At 33.1% G+C, this 15,703-nt stretch overlaps 1 protein-coding gene across 1 annotated transcript in view; it reads left to right on the top strand.

Annotated features, from left to right (window-relative positions):
* The window catches only part of LOC142975002 (uncharacterized), a 51,968-nt gene that overhangs the window by 19,707 nt on the left and 16,558 nt on the right, over nucleotides 1–15,703 (top strand). The window lies entirely within an intron of this gene.

Here is a 15,703-nt window from a genome sequence, read left to right as displayed (position 1 = left end):
GTGAAATACCAGACGCAATTTAAATACACGTGCAATTAAACTATAATGGAGCAAATAAGCGCTTAAACATGCAAGCTTTGATAAGCTTAAGCGAGGTTTATGCAAATAGTTGAGTTTCCTAAACAACTACTTCGCTACCGCCGCGCCTGTTTCAGAAAACTGCAGGGAGCTGATTTCCTGCCACTATCGTATATAGAATCACAATCGAGAACGTCTATCTAGAAAGTTATCGTAAACTGTGACGTCATTATTCAGCAAAGACCTACAAACATAATCTTTAATGTGTTTTCTAACTGTGTAGCTTTAGACAGTTTTTTTCTGATGATAAAAAATTCTTTAAAATTGCAGCGTTTTTTGATGTTAATACGCTATTTTAATACCACGCATTATGTTTATGATAGTAGATAGTAGTAGTATTGAACAAATAAATATCATTGATCAACTTAAACACGGTCTTCTATTTTCAAACTAAACACAGATTGCGCGATAGTAACCACGCAGATGAATATAATTATTTTTACACAGGTACTTCCTTCAATATAAAAAACAATATAGCCCGTTAATTATAGACACGCATGAAAATAAAGATAATACTTGTTTCCCTTACCCAAAAATATCCCAGGATTTGGAAATAACAACGTAAAAATACGATATTACCCAACCCACAAAGCACACAACTTAGTATTTAATTTAAACAGAGTATAATTCATAACCGGGAGTTTTACATCGCCGTTGTAGAGTAATATAAACATAATTGAGTCTCAACATGCAAGTTTATAACAGTAATTTCAGTAAATACGCTTCTGTAATTATTTCCGAGCAGTTTATTCCTGGGTGATGCATTAAAACGGATAGTGTTCGTGTTAATTTTATACGGTATCATTGCCCTATATATTCTACTGGTTACGGTTTGTGTGTTACATTATATCGTTCTGTTAGAGTTGGAGATAGGAGTGATATTTTAATATTATCTTATGCCGAATATTGATAGTATTTTTAAGCTATCAAAATATATTAAATATATATGAGTATTTTAAATGCTTTGTACGAAATTTACGATATAAAGAATATTTCGAAAAATGCAAAATTCTATTCTATATACCTCATGTTATCAAATTAAGGCCATTATTCAAGGCAAAACAGTATTTTTATGATAAAGAATAAAATTGCAATATATGGATTTTCTGTACATCGTATCACTTTGGTACCGTATGCTTATTAAGTTGAAAATAATAATTACGTTTTATTATTATTTACAGTACTAGCTGAAACTTAATTTGCTCTCATAACATACGTTTTTAAGTCAATGTACATTGTACATACAATATAAAACCGTGTCCACTGAGACTTTTTATTTGTTTTTACTTATAAAGTACTTTGCGCCCACGACTTCGTCCGCGTGAAATGTTTACCCGTGGTAAAGAGGTAGTTATAAACTATCTGTGTACTAAATTTCTTTATAATACTTTTAGTATTTTTGCGTGAGGAAGTAACAAACGTACTTATATCCATCCTTACAAATTTTTGCATTTAACACTTACTACATATTTTTAACCCTTACTTTACTTTTCTAAAAAATCCTTACGCTTTTCTAAATAAAATCCTTGTTTACTTCCATTTAAAGACAAACAACTCTTTAAAAAACCGCCTCACAATACCGCCCACATTAAGATCGAAGAACAAAAGCGAATCCCGTCACATGTGTGTCGCCGAAGCCACCGACGGCGACGCTAAGGGAAATCGTGTGAAACAATAGTCGAGAAGATAATACGAATAAAAGGTGTTTGTACCGCACCCGTCTGATAAGAAGGCTTTGTTCGAGAGTGTATTTTTGTACAGTGATAACGTACAAAGGAAACTATAGTGATCTTGTAATAGTCGGAGATTCGTGACGGATAATAGAGGAAGGAAAACTTGATGACAATATAATATGTTATTATATAATTTTGCAGGAATTATTTGATTTCATAAATAAGTACGAGTATTACGACATTATTAGTTGAGGTGAAGTGTAGGAAAAATCGTTTTGTTTGATTTAGCTTCATGGAAATCCTGGCTTAATGCCTATTTCCGGACGTAGTATTAAATAAAATAAATCATTTTTTTTATTTAAACATTATTCGGCTCCTACGGCTAGCATGTTAAAACAAAAGTTTTTTTTTTTTCAAATATAGACAATTTTAGTATAGCTCACTATTTAGAAATCCATCAATAATCTATACTAATATTATAAAGCTGAAGAGTTTGTTTGTTTGTTTGTTTGAACGCGCTAATCTCAGGAACTACTGGTCCGATTTAAAAAAATCAGTGTTAGATAGCCCATTTATCGAGGAAGGTTATAGGCTATATATCATCACGCTACGACCAATAGGAGCACAGTAGCAACAAAAAATGTTACAAAAACGGGGAAAATTTTGACCAATTCTATCTTATGTGACGCAAGCGAAGTTGCGCGGGTCAGCTAGTAATTAATAAACTTCGTAATGGGAAACGAAGTTGTCTTGATTTTAGTTTTATATTCTGTATTTATTTTCGATCTTGAATATAAAATCTAAAAATGCAAATAGGTAGTATATTTACATTTTAACGATAAAGATAACAGAAATCTCGATATATTTATGCAGTTGTTTTACCCCCGGGATCTCTCCCGACTCGTTGGAAACTGAAATTCAAGAAAAAATATTTATATTTTTCCGATATTGAAACAATTTTGAATGACAGCGTCCGATAGCTGGTATAGCTGAATATGAAATGAGATATTATTGGAAATAGTGCTCCCAGCATATTATTAACCTATTCGCTAAACCTAGGTTTATTTGGACATATAAAAAGTTGCTATTACGTACTTAATTGATTTAGATATATTCTAGTGTATAAAAAAAATTACTGCAGCGCTATCACGCACAACGCTCTGTACTATCTAGGAAGTCGATTATAAATTAACGAAACGATTATATATTATATGGAAAAGCGATTATGTAAACTAAACAATGAAAAATATCTTAATCTACAAAAAGTGTAAAGAAGATCCTATAATAAAAGATATGTTTAAAGTATCCTATTTAAAAATATCCTCGGGCATATTTGTCCAGGCTTTGAGGACCTAAACTAATAAATTGTTCCAAAACCGACGATGGAGGATTAATTATATTAACGCTACGCTATGATAAATATTTTTTATTTATCTTTTAAATAAAGGGATACATACGACGCAGGTTTATGGTCGAGACATAATAATATACATTTACGAAGGTTTTAATCGCCATTTCGGTCGCTTTCGGCGACCCAAAGTTGGCAAATAATATTATATAAGATTAAAATTAATTCTATGTATCTCATTAAAATTCAGGCATTCGCAAACAATCAGAAAATAGAACAAGATTTTAAAACCAATAATATAATAAAAATACTAGTTTGCCTTGACTCAACAATTTGGACAGGTTACCGTGTTTATGCTAAATACTGGTAGCTAAGGTTTAAATAACGTAATCTGTAATACAACTCAAAACCACGTCACCACTTAAAGCTCATTAATATGCAGAAACTAGAACCTACAATCAACGATCTAACTTCAACTGTTCAACTATCCGTTTGCCATTAGACGCACTGACTAAGTTGCTGAGGTCAGGCTGTTCATTAATAATTACGAAACTAGAGACTCGACCCAGCTTCGATTAACAACGACATCGATGGCTTAAATGCCTGCAATTCTGTACCGTACACTAGCCAGCTAACACTATACGCGGTGTCTCATTTATTCCCCATTTACTAAGGCCTGTGCTGTGTAATAAGCCCGTATAGAGCTGATGATTGATCGAGCCTTTGATACTGTTGAAGGAAATGGTAGAGAATTTTGAAATGCATTTTCGATTCAGATATAGCTATCCCTTGTCGTTGCATGTTGAATGAAAGGGATGGCATTAATGAGAGGAAAATGAGTTCGGATTTGTCTCTCGTGAGCTTAACAAAGATTTGTGAGGTACAAAATGAATTTTCCATTGTAGCTAGTATTAGAAAATTAAATTAGTGGAATAAAAAATTGCATTGAATTTGTGGTGTATTGGAAAATTGCCAATCAATACACAACGTGATCAGCTCTTGAATTCTACCCACAACAGTTTGAACACACTTGAAATTTAATACAATTTACGGATTTTATTACGTTACATTCACGGCGTTTTAATTACAGACAGGACAGAGAAATTACTTTTAATTAAAGGTGCCTCATAACATTTTTGTCTTTGTGCACTGATACGAGTATACTTTACCTATTAGTTAACCCCTTTAATATATTTTTTTAATATTATCTATTAGATATAGAAATTATAAACCAGGAATAATTTATAACTCACGTAAGTTAACACAATGGTTAGGTAAGGTTAGTTCGGCAATACTCGGCATGCTATGAGTCAAGAGATCGTGGGATTCAATTCTATCTTGAAACAAATTGTTGCTTCGGGTCCAGTCGTTCTTTGTGTCCGTTATTCTTGTAATTTGTAAAAGTTTCCGAAATACTCGGACTTCGCATACTTAGTGTAAGAGTTTCCATTAAAGAAGAAGATAAGAAAAAAATTACACATGATTTTTGAAGCAAGCCAAACCTTCGAATTTCGTGATATAACTCAATTAGCTAAAAACTGTACTAATCGTTTTGTTCAACGCAATTATATTTCAAAGCTGTACGAACAATTATTTCAATGCCTAAGCTTAGGTCATGTTATTTAATTTGCGCTATAACCATGCTTGGCACGTACCGGTACATATGGTTTTAATTACTACAATATTTTGTATTGTGTAGTACATTTTGCTATAGAAGTGAAAGAGGTGTGTTCGTGACGTGAGTTTATGACCTATCCCGTGGGTACGGCGTGGTATGCATTTAATATTTTGTGGTTAATGAATGTCTTGTATAAGTTTATGTTATGTAGTTGTATATGTGCTTAAGCAAACACTAATTAAGTAGTCGCTTGCTTTATTGAAAGTCAGCTCTCAATAACGCAAACGACTACGAGGATGTTCTGAGTTAGGACGCGTAGTGAGGCGATAGGAGGATGTTCTGGTTTACAGACTCGATTTAAAAACTGACTTGCTCTTGCGCGGTCGGTAGTGTATCCGACTGCCGACCACAAGGTCCTGAGTTAGGGACGTATTCAAGGTCTCGGTAACATTAATGAATTAAAATGTAATACCAAAAATCAGTCTAATATCATAATATATTCTATTAGTATAGTTTTTTTTGTACATCGTGGAGTATCTATACCGTTATAGTATCCTACGTTAAACTCAAAAGTTTAAAGAACACCAGCAGCCATTACTTTCTTTACAATGTCTTACACGGAATAATAAACAATACATCCCATTGATACAAAGATTGAGACACGAACCACAAACAAAATAAAACTTTTATTGTTATTATGACACACTTATTGCACATAAAACGTACGACATCACTTCCGAACGAAATCCAAACAAAAGTGGGGAAGACCCTTACCATAGATGGATACAATCATATAAAGTAGCTTTAGCGGAATAAAGGCGTAAGTGGCCTTTTGTTGATTTTTAGTTATTACCACGATAGGAAAATGTTAGTGTGCTCTAAATTCTCTCGCGATGTTATCGTTACTTTTTATGAATTTCGGACAAAAAGTTTTTTTTTAGTTTGTCACCGTTTCAGATGTTTTTATTAGGTTATCAATACGAGACATTAGGCCATCATAAGACCTATTATTTTTTGCTTTCTACGTCAGTGACTGTATAGATTATAGATCAATCATTCACTCAATTTTCTAATCCTTCCTGTTGTCTGCTTTGAACGGCAAAACTTTGTAAATATAATAATTATTAAGTCACGGAAATATTTTTACCTCAGTTATAAAGTTATCATTTCCAGCTTACGTCATTTTTCCACCGTAGAAACGATAAAAGAGTTCCATTTACAAATCCATCTAATACTTTACTTTGTCTCCCAATAATGCTGAGTGGGCTTCTACTTTGTACAATGTACATTCTTTTTTTAAACGGTTAACTTCACTTTGATCTATTTTTGGCGCCAGAAGCCTTGTAAAACGAGTGTTGTAATTAAAATAATTAGACTCCAATAGATAATTTCGAGAATAGAATCGGTTGATTCTTTTGTCATTCTAACTTTTTTAGAGGAATGTTACAAAGTAATATTAGACGTAGGTACAAAGATTTCTGTTATATTCGAATTAGGTATTGAACACTTAAATGTATTTAATAATGTGTTGTTTGTTAATCAATATTGTTTTTTTTTTATTTAAAAAGTGTTAAATCGCCTGGTTTATTGAGATATTACTTACGACGGGCAGAATGGATAACTGTGTGATGTATTTTTTTAATTTTATACTTTTCAGGTGCATTAGCATTTTACATATTTCTCGAATATGTTGTGTGTAATAAATGTTTCTATAATACTTCTTCATTATCGGATAATTACTAGGTATAGCTTATTATATTTCATGCTTTCTGTTTACATACAAATTATGTAATTATATTACAAACAAATTATTTGACGTACTGCTAACTGGAACGCTACTTTATTAACATACTATTACATAAAAGCCTTAACTTCAGTATGTTATTTTAACCCGTCCGTTGTTAAACAGCGCGACAGTGCAACAACAACACTGCACGTTGCTAGTTTACACGCACGCCTCTTAGATGCACGTCTCGTTAGGAAATGTAAATGAATTTATACTCTAAACTAGTCACTGATAAACTTTGGAGTAAAAATATTGGTTGTTCATTAGCTTTAGGGGTACTAAGTACCTTAGTATACTAATAAGTATTTTGTATAGTATTATCTCCACGGAATAACTAACATAAGAGGATGGGGGCGAGTCGCGAGTGCCATATGAAGTATGTGCAGCTGTACATTACCTAGTACTAACTTTAGAGATGACACTACTATGTAGGTAGAATTCCGACATAAAGCACAAAGTATTAGTTGCAAAATACCACTTTGATGTAATTGAAATATGACTGGTCATTTTAATGGGTGATCCTTTTCATATTTCAGTGTGCATTAAATGTCATTGGCTGAGTTTGGCGACGGCCACCTTCAATGAAATAGTATGACATACCTTTTCTTTGTGTTTTTTTTCTTACTTACTAGGTCTTTGTGTCCCACTGCTGGATAACACCTCCCCTCTTTCGCATCTTCGTCTTCATACAGAAGTTTAAAATTTGAAGCAATCAGTGAAGTCTAATAAAAAGAACAATGTTTTTAGTATGCGAAGAATTACCAATAGTGTGTCAATACGAATTAACTTTGACTGATATTTGGCGACAACAGGTTTTTTGATTATATTTATGACACTTTACTCTTTACATTCTAAGGTAGGTACTGGAGGTCGTGGGTTCGAACCCCACACCCAACAGTATAATCATGTATTTAAGGTTAAATGTTTTTTTACCTATACTTACGAAAAGTGCATAAAGTGTAAAGTTAATTACTTATTTCAAACTATTATCTGCAGCAGTTTCCATTAATTGACTACGTGTTCATCTATCACGGCGACACAGTGTAATGACGTCACACTTGTACCAAGTTCTAGAAGTCGCTGTAATTATAACTAGAATAGATGAGGTTCGCAACTTTGGATGGAGTTTTAATGTTACTCAGTTTTGTGTATAGTTTAATAGTAAAGTTTAGTTTAAAGTGTACTTATATTAATTTTAGGAGGTTCCACGATAGTACATAAAAAGGTTTTCTAGGTTTGTGTCTGTTAGGCAATGTGTCTATCCACCCAACGCCTAATGTATGCAGATTTTAAAGATAAAAGGAAATATAAAGTCAAAAGTTGTTATAGGAGCTACGGCATTATATCATCTGTAAAAATTATCATAGTCTAGCTGTCTAGTCAGTCAGCTATGATAGTTCATGAGCTACAGCCTGGTGACAAACACACAGACGGACATTGGAGTCTTAGTAACAGGATCCCGTCACCTAAGGGTAAAGAGCCTTAAAAATCCTCGTCGTTAGACCTTTGACATTGAATTCTTCTAATTTCATTAAAATAACACTGATATTTAACGACACAGTCCTTCACCACCTAAATAACTTTGAAAATGGCATTGATAATTATAATTTAGTCGATACAAATGAACTTTTTTATTCGGCCTGATAACAACAAAAGCTATACAGTTTGTAAACCATCAACGGCAGAGTATTGGTTACGTTAATGGGCGGAATCCGATAGTTTTTTTTAGATCGTTTCCATCACTCAATTTGTGAGGCCAACCATTACTTGCGCCTACAATGGTAGAGCAAGCTATCGTACATCAATAAAAATATACACCTACAATCATCTGCTAACGACTTCAACTACATGATAAGATTTCTACGAGTAAAAAGTATCATATCTGTTAATCCAGGTTAGAAACTATTTGTCGTGTTTTTACATGTCAAGTGGCCGTCTGAATCTTCGGCAAACTAGTGTTAACTATGTAGGAGTAATGCCATATGCGATGATGCTTAAGTAAAAATGTGTTTGTGTACCGAATTTCATCAAAATATGCCCAGTCCTTCTTTGCCTGAAAAGGTAACAAATGTACATACATATACATCTATCCTTACAATTCTTCGCATTCATTGTTAATGGGTTCTCACTTTCAAACTGAATAGTCCATTTAAACGCTTCAAAATAAAAATCAATTTAACTTTTAACAAAACACCTGTAAATACTTTTAACCCTCAAATACCTGTCGGAAAACAGACACTAGAGTACAATAACCGTAATTCGGTAGAACATAAAAAACCGTAAACGACCGAATTCAGCTAACAAACCGTAACTGGGTGTTGAGTTCCCTTTGGAGATAAGGGCATAAGTTGTACTGCACAGATTACGGGAAGGAAAGGGCTGCAACCCCTTTGAGGATATGACGTTTATAGAGATACTTGCTTTGAAATACTATAGCTGTTTAGTTTTAACTGAAGTTAAGTTAAACGATTGTACGTGGGTACACCTTAGTTTAACCTATGCATAAACGATCTGTATTAAGTTTGCACATTATTACATTTAAAAATCTGTACTTTATCATTTTAATACAGAAGCAGTTTTGAGGAATACCTCAAAGACTTTTAATTTATGTAGCGGGAAAACTACACACTGTCTTATATAGGAAACTTTATATTGTAGTTAAGTACTTTGTAGGGTATGTTAAAAGTATGTTCTCCACTGGCAAAGTCGCTAACCAAAGCACTAAAAGATTAAAAAATGTTTTTAAAAAGTTATTCGCATCTTCACATTACGATATGTTAGACAGAACTGGGACTGCTGCGTAATAGATTTAAATCGACGTTGACAATAATAATAATAATACTCATCGTTGTTTTATACATACAGCCATAGTGTAAACTCAAAGTAAATTGTTTCCTGAGTCTATAAATGGCTCGAATAGCACAACAATCAGGATACCTAGTACACTATGATGAGTCATTCAATTGTATGTTGATGTTTTATCATCTATACTGGGAGCAATTGTTTTAGTATAAAACATCGTGACTTGCCTACTAAAGTTATGACCTACGAAGGGTCTTTATGTTAGAAAATAAAAAAATAAACATTAGTAATATTCTATGTGTTGTAAAGCAAAATCAACTCCTATTTATTAGCGAAGCTAAGTTGTGATTTTATGTTCCATTCCAGTAGGTACATAATCTTTGGCGCACTTCACGTAGTTCGTCAAGAATTTGATAGATGGCGTTAAATTAAAAATGGTTTGTTGTTTCTTTATTATTTATGTACTTGTTATTTTAGAAGATTCAACAATAATATTGTTGTAGATTTATACTTCAGGCTGTTGTAACGTTATTATATCCTTATATTGCTGAATGTTGTTCATAAGTTGTATTTATATTAAGTGCAGGTTAGTTTTAAAGGAGCTTTGATTGATGTCCGAATATTTTCCTTTTAGAACCCCTTTTATGGGATTTAATAGCTGAACAGATGTTCAATAAGATCGACATCGTCAGATGGGCATAAGGCTTAATTTCCCAACGGGCTGCCGAAAGTAGTTTTGAATAGTTCTCTAGGAGATTCCTTTCTTTTTTGTTTCTTGAATCAGATTCGAGGAATATGTACTTTGGACAAAAGCAGGCTTTATTAAACGCAAATGTTGGTTCGCCGTAGTAGTGATTTCAATTAGGAAAGTTCGTGTATTGGGAGTAGTTATTGAAATTGGAGTGTAAGTACTTTATACAATGGGTTGGACGTGGGAAGTTGTAACAATCATGTGAAAGGAATGATAATAGGTAGGTAGGTACTATCGAACCAACTGAATCATGACCCATTTTGCCGATAATTCGCTTGACACCGTCAAAGCAGTAAGAATTTCATATAGCTATCGTCAAAGTTGCACTTAGGACATTTTAAACATGAAAACGACGGTGTTATGATGAATCTTCGACTACAGACAACTTTGACCTTTGTTACAACAGTACTAGATACGTTTTCGATAAATCACTCTTAATTTGAATCTAGAATGTTAAAAGTCTAAACTCTTTTCACTACGAAAAAATCTACTATTTGTGTCAAATGTCAAATAGCACGTCATTTAGAAATCTGTGAAACGATTAGGGTAACCACTATAGTCATTGCCCAGCAAACAGTATTTGCCAACGTTAAGCAATAATACGTTTATTTTAATTTCTAAAGTAACCAGTTCAAATTAATTGCGATATACATATGTCACTTTTAGAATATTGGTAACATTTTTAATATATAGAACTCATGTCCGACGTTTGTGCGACAGGTGTGTAGTTTGAAAAGAAAAAGTAAGTTTGTTGCATTTTTTGTTAAGGATAACACATTTGAATTTATTGTAGTGCCTATATAACATACCGTTTTAACTGTTACTTCTTTCGTTAAGTTTTAAAATGGGGCGGGCAATTACTGTGATTTTAGAAGTCGTTTTTTATGTTAGTAATTTATTTCTATGTTTCCAAAATTGAAACAAACGACTGACGTTCCTTTAGAAAGAATATTAAAGTTGCGTTTATAATAAAGTTTAAGTCAATGTTTTACTAAATAAAGATACTATTGACCAAAATTGTGTATCCATTCCTTAACCGGGTAATAACTATGCTGGTTACCCTATATTATTTTAATTTGTATAGTTACATTATTTCCTATAATGGCCGATTTAGCCATGTCCTGAGTGCGTATCGAACCCACTCCTGACGCGTGGCAGTCGTAACATCAACCCACTACGCCACGGAGCCTGTTGAAAACGATAACAAAGCATTATTATATTGGCGCACAGAGATTTGTCGCAATAATGACAGATAACAAATTAATTACCAAGGAAACGTAGGTGCAAGCGAATTTCGACCTACGTGTATATAGACGTGTTTTAGAAAATGAGCACATGTGGGTCATGATTCAGTTTGTTCGATAGTACATACATATTAGTTTCGTAATTGTCTTTTTTGTCGAAATCAATTTTTTGAGCCTTATGTGCGAATTAATTTATTATATTTATTATTTATATTATATATTATGTTTTTATAAAAAAGTATGTTTTTTGATAGAATTTTCTTCATTAATTGATTATTTAAAACACATTTTACCTCACAAATAATTAAGAAGGGTTGAAGAAAATATTATATTGCTGACAAATTATTTTCCCTCATTACTTTAAGTACCTGCAGGTTTAGAACAATAAAGTTTCTTAATGAAGTAAAAGTAAATAAAAAACTTAACTAGTTAACTCTAATTACCCCTATAACATAAATGAAAATTTAAAAACTTTAATAAGACTCATCATAACTTGAAAAAACTAATATGAAAAATTAATCACGTGTAAAAAGGCTTTTCAGTTCATTGTTAATTATGATTCTGAGTGGAACTTTCGAGAACATTCTAGACTTAGTTAGGCTTTAAATATAAGTTTCTTAGTGTTAAACTTTAGTATTTTAAGTTTTACAAAGGAGTACACACACTTAACTCGCCGACAAAGCCTTTATTCCGATGGAATCGTTCCGATATTTTTGTTTGTTTGTTTGTAGTTGGATGACGGTTCGATTTGTTTTTTGATTGATGTTTGATTTTTCGACAAATTTTACAAATTACACAAAATTAAAAAAAAAACAATGAAAAGAAAGCAAATACAATTGCCATATTATTTCGACTGCGAACTATTAATAATATATTGAAATTAAAGTTAATCAACGACTTACATACGGCTTTTCAAATAAATACGCCATCATTTTACCCGGCGAGCGATGTCAGTGGGTTGGCGAGCTTAGTGTGTAGACTCCTTATTCTGGATGAGTCTGGGTATTGTTTTACGATGTATAATTTGCTATATGGCCATTTAGCCATACGATCTGACTAGTAGTTTGTAGTTTAGTTTATAGTTTAATATGTCTGGTGTCTTATTATAAAGTTTTGTTAAATAAAATACATACTTTATTACTAATATCATAAATGCGAAAGTAACTCTGTCTATCTGTCTGTTACTCAATCACGCCTTAACTACTGAACCAATTTGCATGAAAATTTGTATGGAGATATTTTGATTTCCGAGAAAAGACATAGGCTACTTTTTACCCCGGGGAAATGACGCATTCCCATGCGATAAATTAAGATGGCGGACGAAGTCGCGGGTAAAAGCTAGTTGTTTATAAATGTAAAGTATATGGAGATAATTGATTTTGTCACATAAAAGTAACCTTTTATTTTAGTTCTTAGAAGTATACCTACGCAACGTAATTGTTAGTTAGGCAAAAAAGAGTTGTAATATCCCAAAATCTCCTGACCGAAAATTTCAGCAGCATTTAATTTAACAAGAACATAAAAAGGCCCTACATAACATCCTTCTACACCATTTACCGCAAAATAACTCCGTACAATGTCTAATGGGTTCCTGACTTCTACACTAAGGTACTACGTAGTCACGTAGAGCATAAACTACCCTTGTACAGTCCATGGAGCGACAGTCGACACTCGATTAAATACCTGCTCGGCTGCAGACCGATCGCGTTAAATGTATTTTTCTAATACGTTTGTTGAAGTTGATCGATTAGTTTGAAGATTAGTCGCTGGATTTTGTATGCAACTGTTTGTGTAATAATCGAGTTTAATAAAAAAATATAAATATTATAAGATTGATTGTCGTTATTGTAGTGAATTCTACTGCTGATGTCAAAGTTGGTTCCTACTTTTATTGAAAAATTGCATTACTATAATTAAGTGTTGAAATTAAGCGATGTGTGTGTGTATGATGCTGAATAAAGTAGATTACGTTTTGACACTTTAGTAGGTTGTCAAAATTATTTTATTTGTTGTTCAGGTATTTAGAAGAGTATTTGAATTCCATGAGAAGATAACGTCTCTATAAACTGAGGGAGTGTCAAGTAGCTTTAAGTACAAGAGTTAAACTCATCCTGCAACTGCCATTATGGACTGTCAAACGGCAAAAAAACTTTTCTATTCAAAACCACCCTTGCCGAGTGGTTAAGGGTTTTTTCCTTATTTTAGAATGACTCTGCGATACTTTCAAATGAGAGGTACAGTGTGGGCTACCTTATTTGCATACAAAGGTAAGGGAAAGTACTGCGTCACGCCGCTTAATTTGCAGGGTCTTGAAGGACAAGAGATTTTTTGTTTAAACCTTTTAGTTGAAATGCATGTGAGAGATACAACAGTTACGTTGACAAGGTCTATTGAGGTACGACAGTATCGAGTTTGTAACGATCTAATGTCAAATACTCGATAGTGATTTGTATCTGGAAATAGATTAATTTAATCATAGAGTTCCATTTAAATACTTTTATAGACTCATATAGATTAGGAAAAAAACTGAATTTTACTCTATACTGGGCAGAGATTTTAAATAACAATGAATGATTCAAAATTAAATTCTCTCTGTCGCATCTCTCCACAGAACAATAATAGCAACGCCAGTGCATCGCGCTATGTTAAAACCTTCATTGTTCAAAGAACAGTGCAAAATACCACATGAAATGAAAATATGCGAGCCAAGTTTTTTAAATTTCACTATTGAAAATCAAATACTAAACACTAGAAAGCCGAGACTTAGTAGCAACGAAAATCATTTAACCGGCACTAACCAGTAGACCGGTATCTCGTAAACTTCGAAGCTTTTGCCCGCGGCTGTCATTACCAAGGTTAAGGAGGTATTCCATGAACTAACGACACTTGGAAACCTGCCACGTTCAAGCTGAACTCAGCCGGAAAACTCCCTTATGCCAAATGCCAAAGTATTTGCACAGAACTGCAAATGGCAGCGCAACAGATTTAAGCACCGCTTGAAACTATATCCGTTCAAACTTATTACTTTAATAGACATAAAAACTAGGAAAATACCACATAAATATTCATCCCCCGGACACTACACAGACATAAAATAAAATATTACGAGCTCTTACAATAGCAAACGAAAAATACTCGAACGAAAATAGTTGAAAATACCTCCACTATAAATTGTCTGCTTTTGTTTTTTCTAAAACCTGCCGAACAAAAAGTGTAGGGCTTGTCAATTTAGAGGCTGCGTAAATAAATGTGTCGACACACTAAATATTTATTGGGTACTCAGTGATACCGTTCTAGTATATTCGATTTGGAATCTGGAATTTTTGTATTTGTCCCTTTGTTTTCCCCTGATGAGTTCGTTTCCAAGGACATTTTTTTCTAGCACTATGTCTGCAAAGAACCTATTTTTCTGGGCTTGTATTGTGTGTACTCGTCTACATTATGGGTGATATTGTGCGCGAAAATGTGCAAAAATGCGACTGCGGTGGGACATAAAGTGAATTTAATTTCGCTTTCACGTTGAAATGGAAATGGACCAGGCGAGGTGCATTTGATGTCGACGGAGTACATCGAAATGAAAAATTGTTTCTTGTGGCTAATTCAATGACTATAATTCATACTACAAAATTAATTTACTCTATGGTAATCAAATCATAATTAAGATTGTAATAAAAAATGGTTATTTATATAGACAATAAAGCATGATCGTAACAAAATAAAGTCTGCAGAAAAATTAAAAGCAATTCGTTTTCTGTCAGAAGTCAATTTAAAAATATTAGGTAGTAATTATTATTGTTCTAAGGCATTAACTATTTGTCTGTAATTAAGACTGAAGAGTATTACACGAACATATCCTACACAATACATCTTGAAACTTTGAAGCTCTTAATTGAGCGTCGAAGACTGATTGCTTCTGGAACTTCCTCAGTATTAATTTATCACCGTCCACAAGCTGAGTGTAGTCTGTTAGAATACAACACTACTACAACTTGTGAGACTAGGTAAAAGAAATGTTAGTGAAAAAGTTCAACTGTCGGGGAGTAAAGTTGGTGAAGTTAATCTGAACTTAACATATAGGCATAAGGGCACAGTTTCATTGGCAAACAATAAATTTCATGTTCCATAATTGGCAGATAAACCAGCAAATGGCAGCAACACTCATCAAAAACTTTGCAAATCAGCCAATACAGTACTAATAAGTAATTAAGAGACAGACAAAGAACTTGGAACGGTTAATAAAAAAAACATCACTAGAAAAATTTACAAGTTAGTTTGTGTCATCGGTTAACGGAATACAGGCGATAAACAGATAATAATAACCGATTGTAATACTGTTCTAACCCTGCAGATAGTATAGTTCAAGTAAAATTAATGACCAGTTATTATCCTTATATTTTTCGTCA

The sequence above is a fragment of the Anticarsia gemmatalis genome, chromosome 8 (genome assembly GCF_050436995.1).
Source record: "Anticarsia gemmatalis isolate Benzon Research Colony breed Stoneville strain chromosome 8, ilAntGemm2 primary, whole genome shotgun sequence".
In the NCBI taxonomy this organism is placed as follows: domain Eukaryota; kingdom Metazoa; phylum Arthropoda; class Insecta; order Lepidoptera; family Erebidae; genus Anticarsia; species Anticarsia gemmatalis.
The sequence above is the reverse complement of the archived record's forward strand: the minus strand, read 5'-3'. Positions and strand labels throughout refer to the sequence as shown.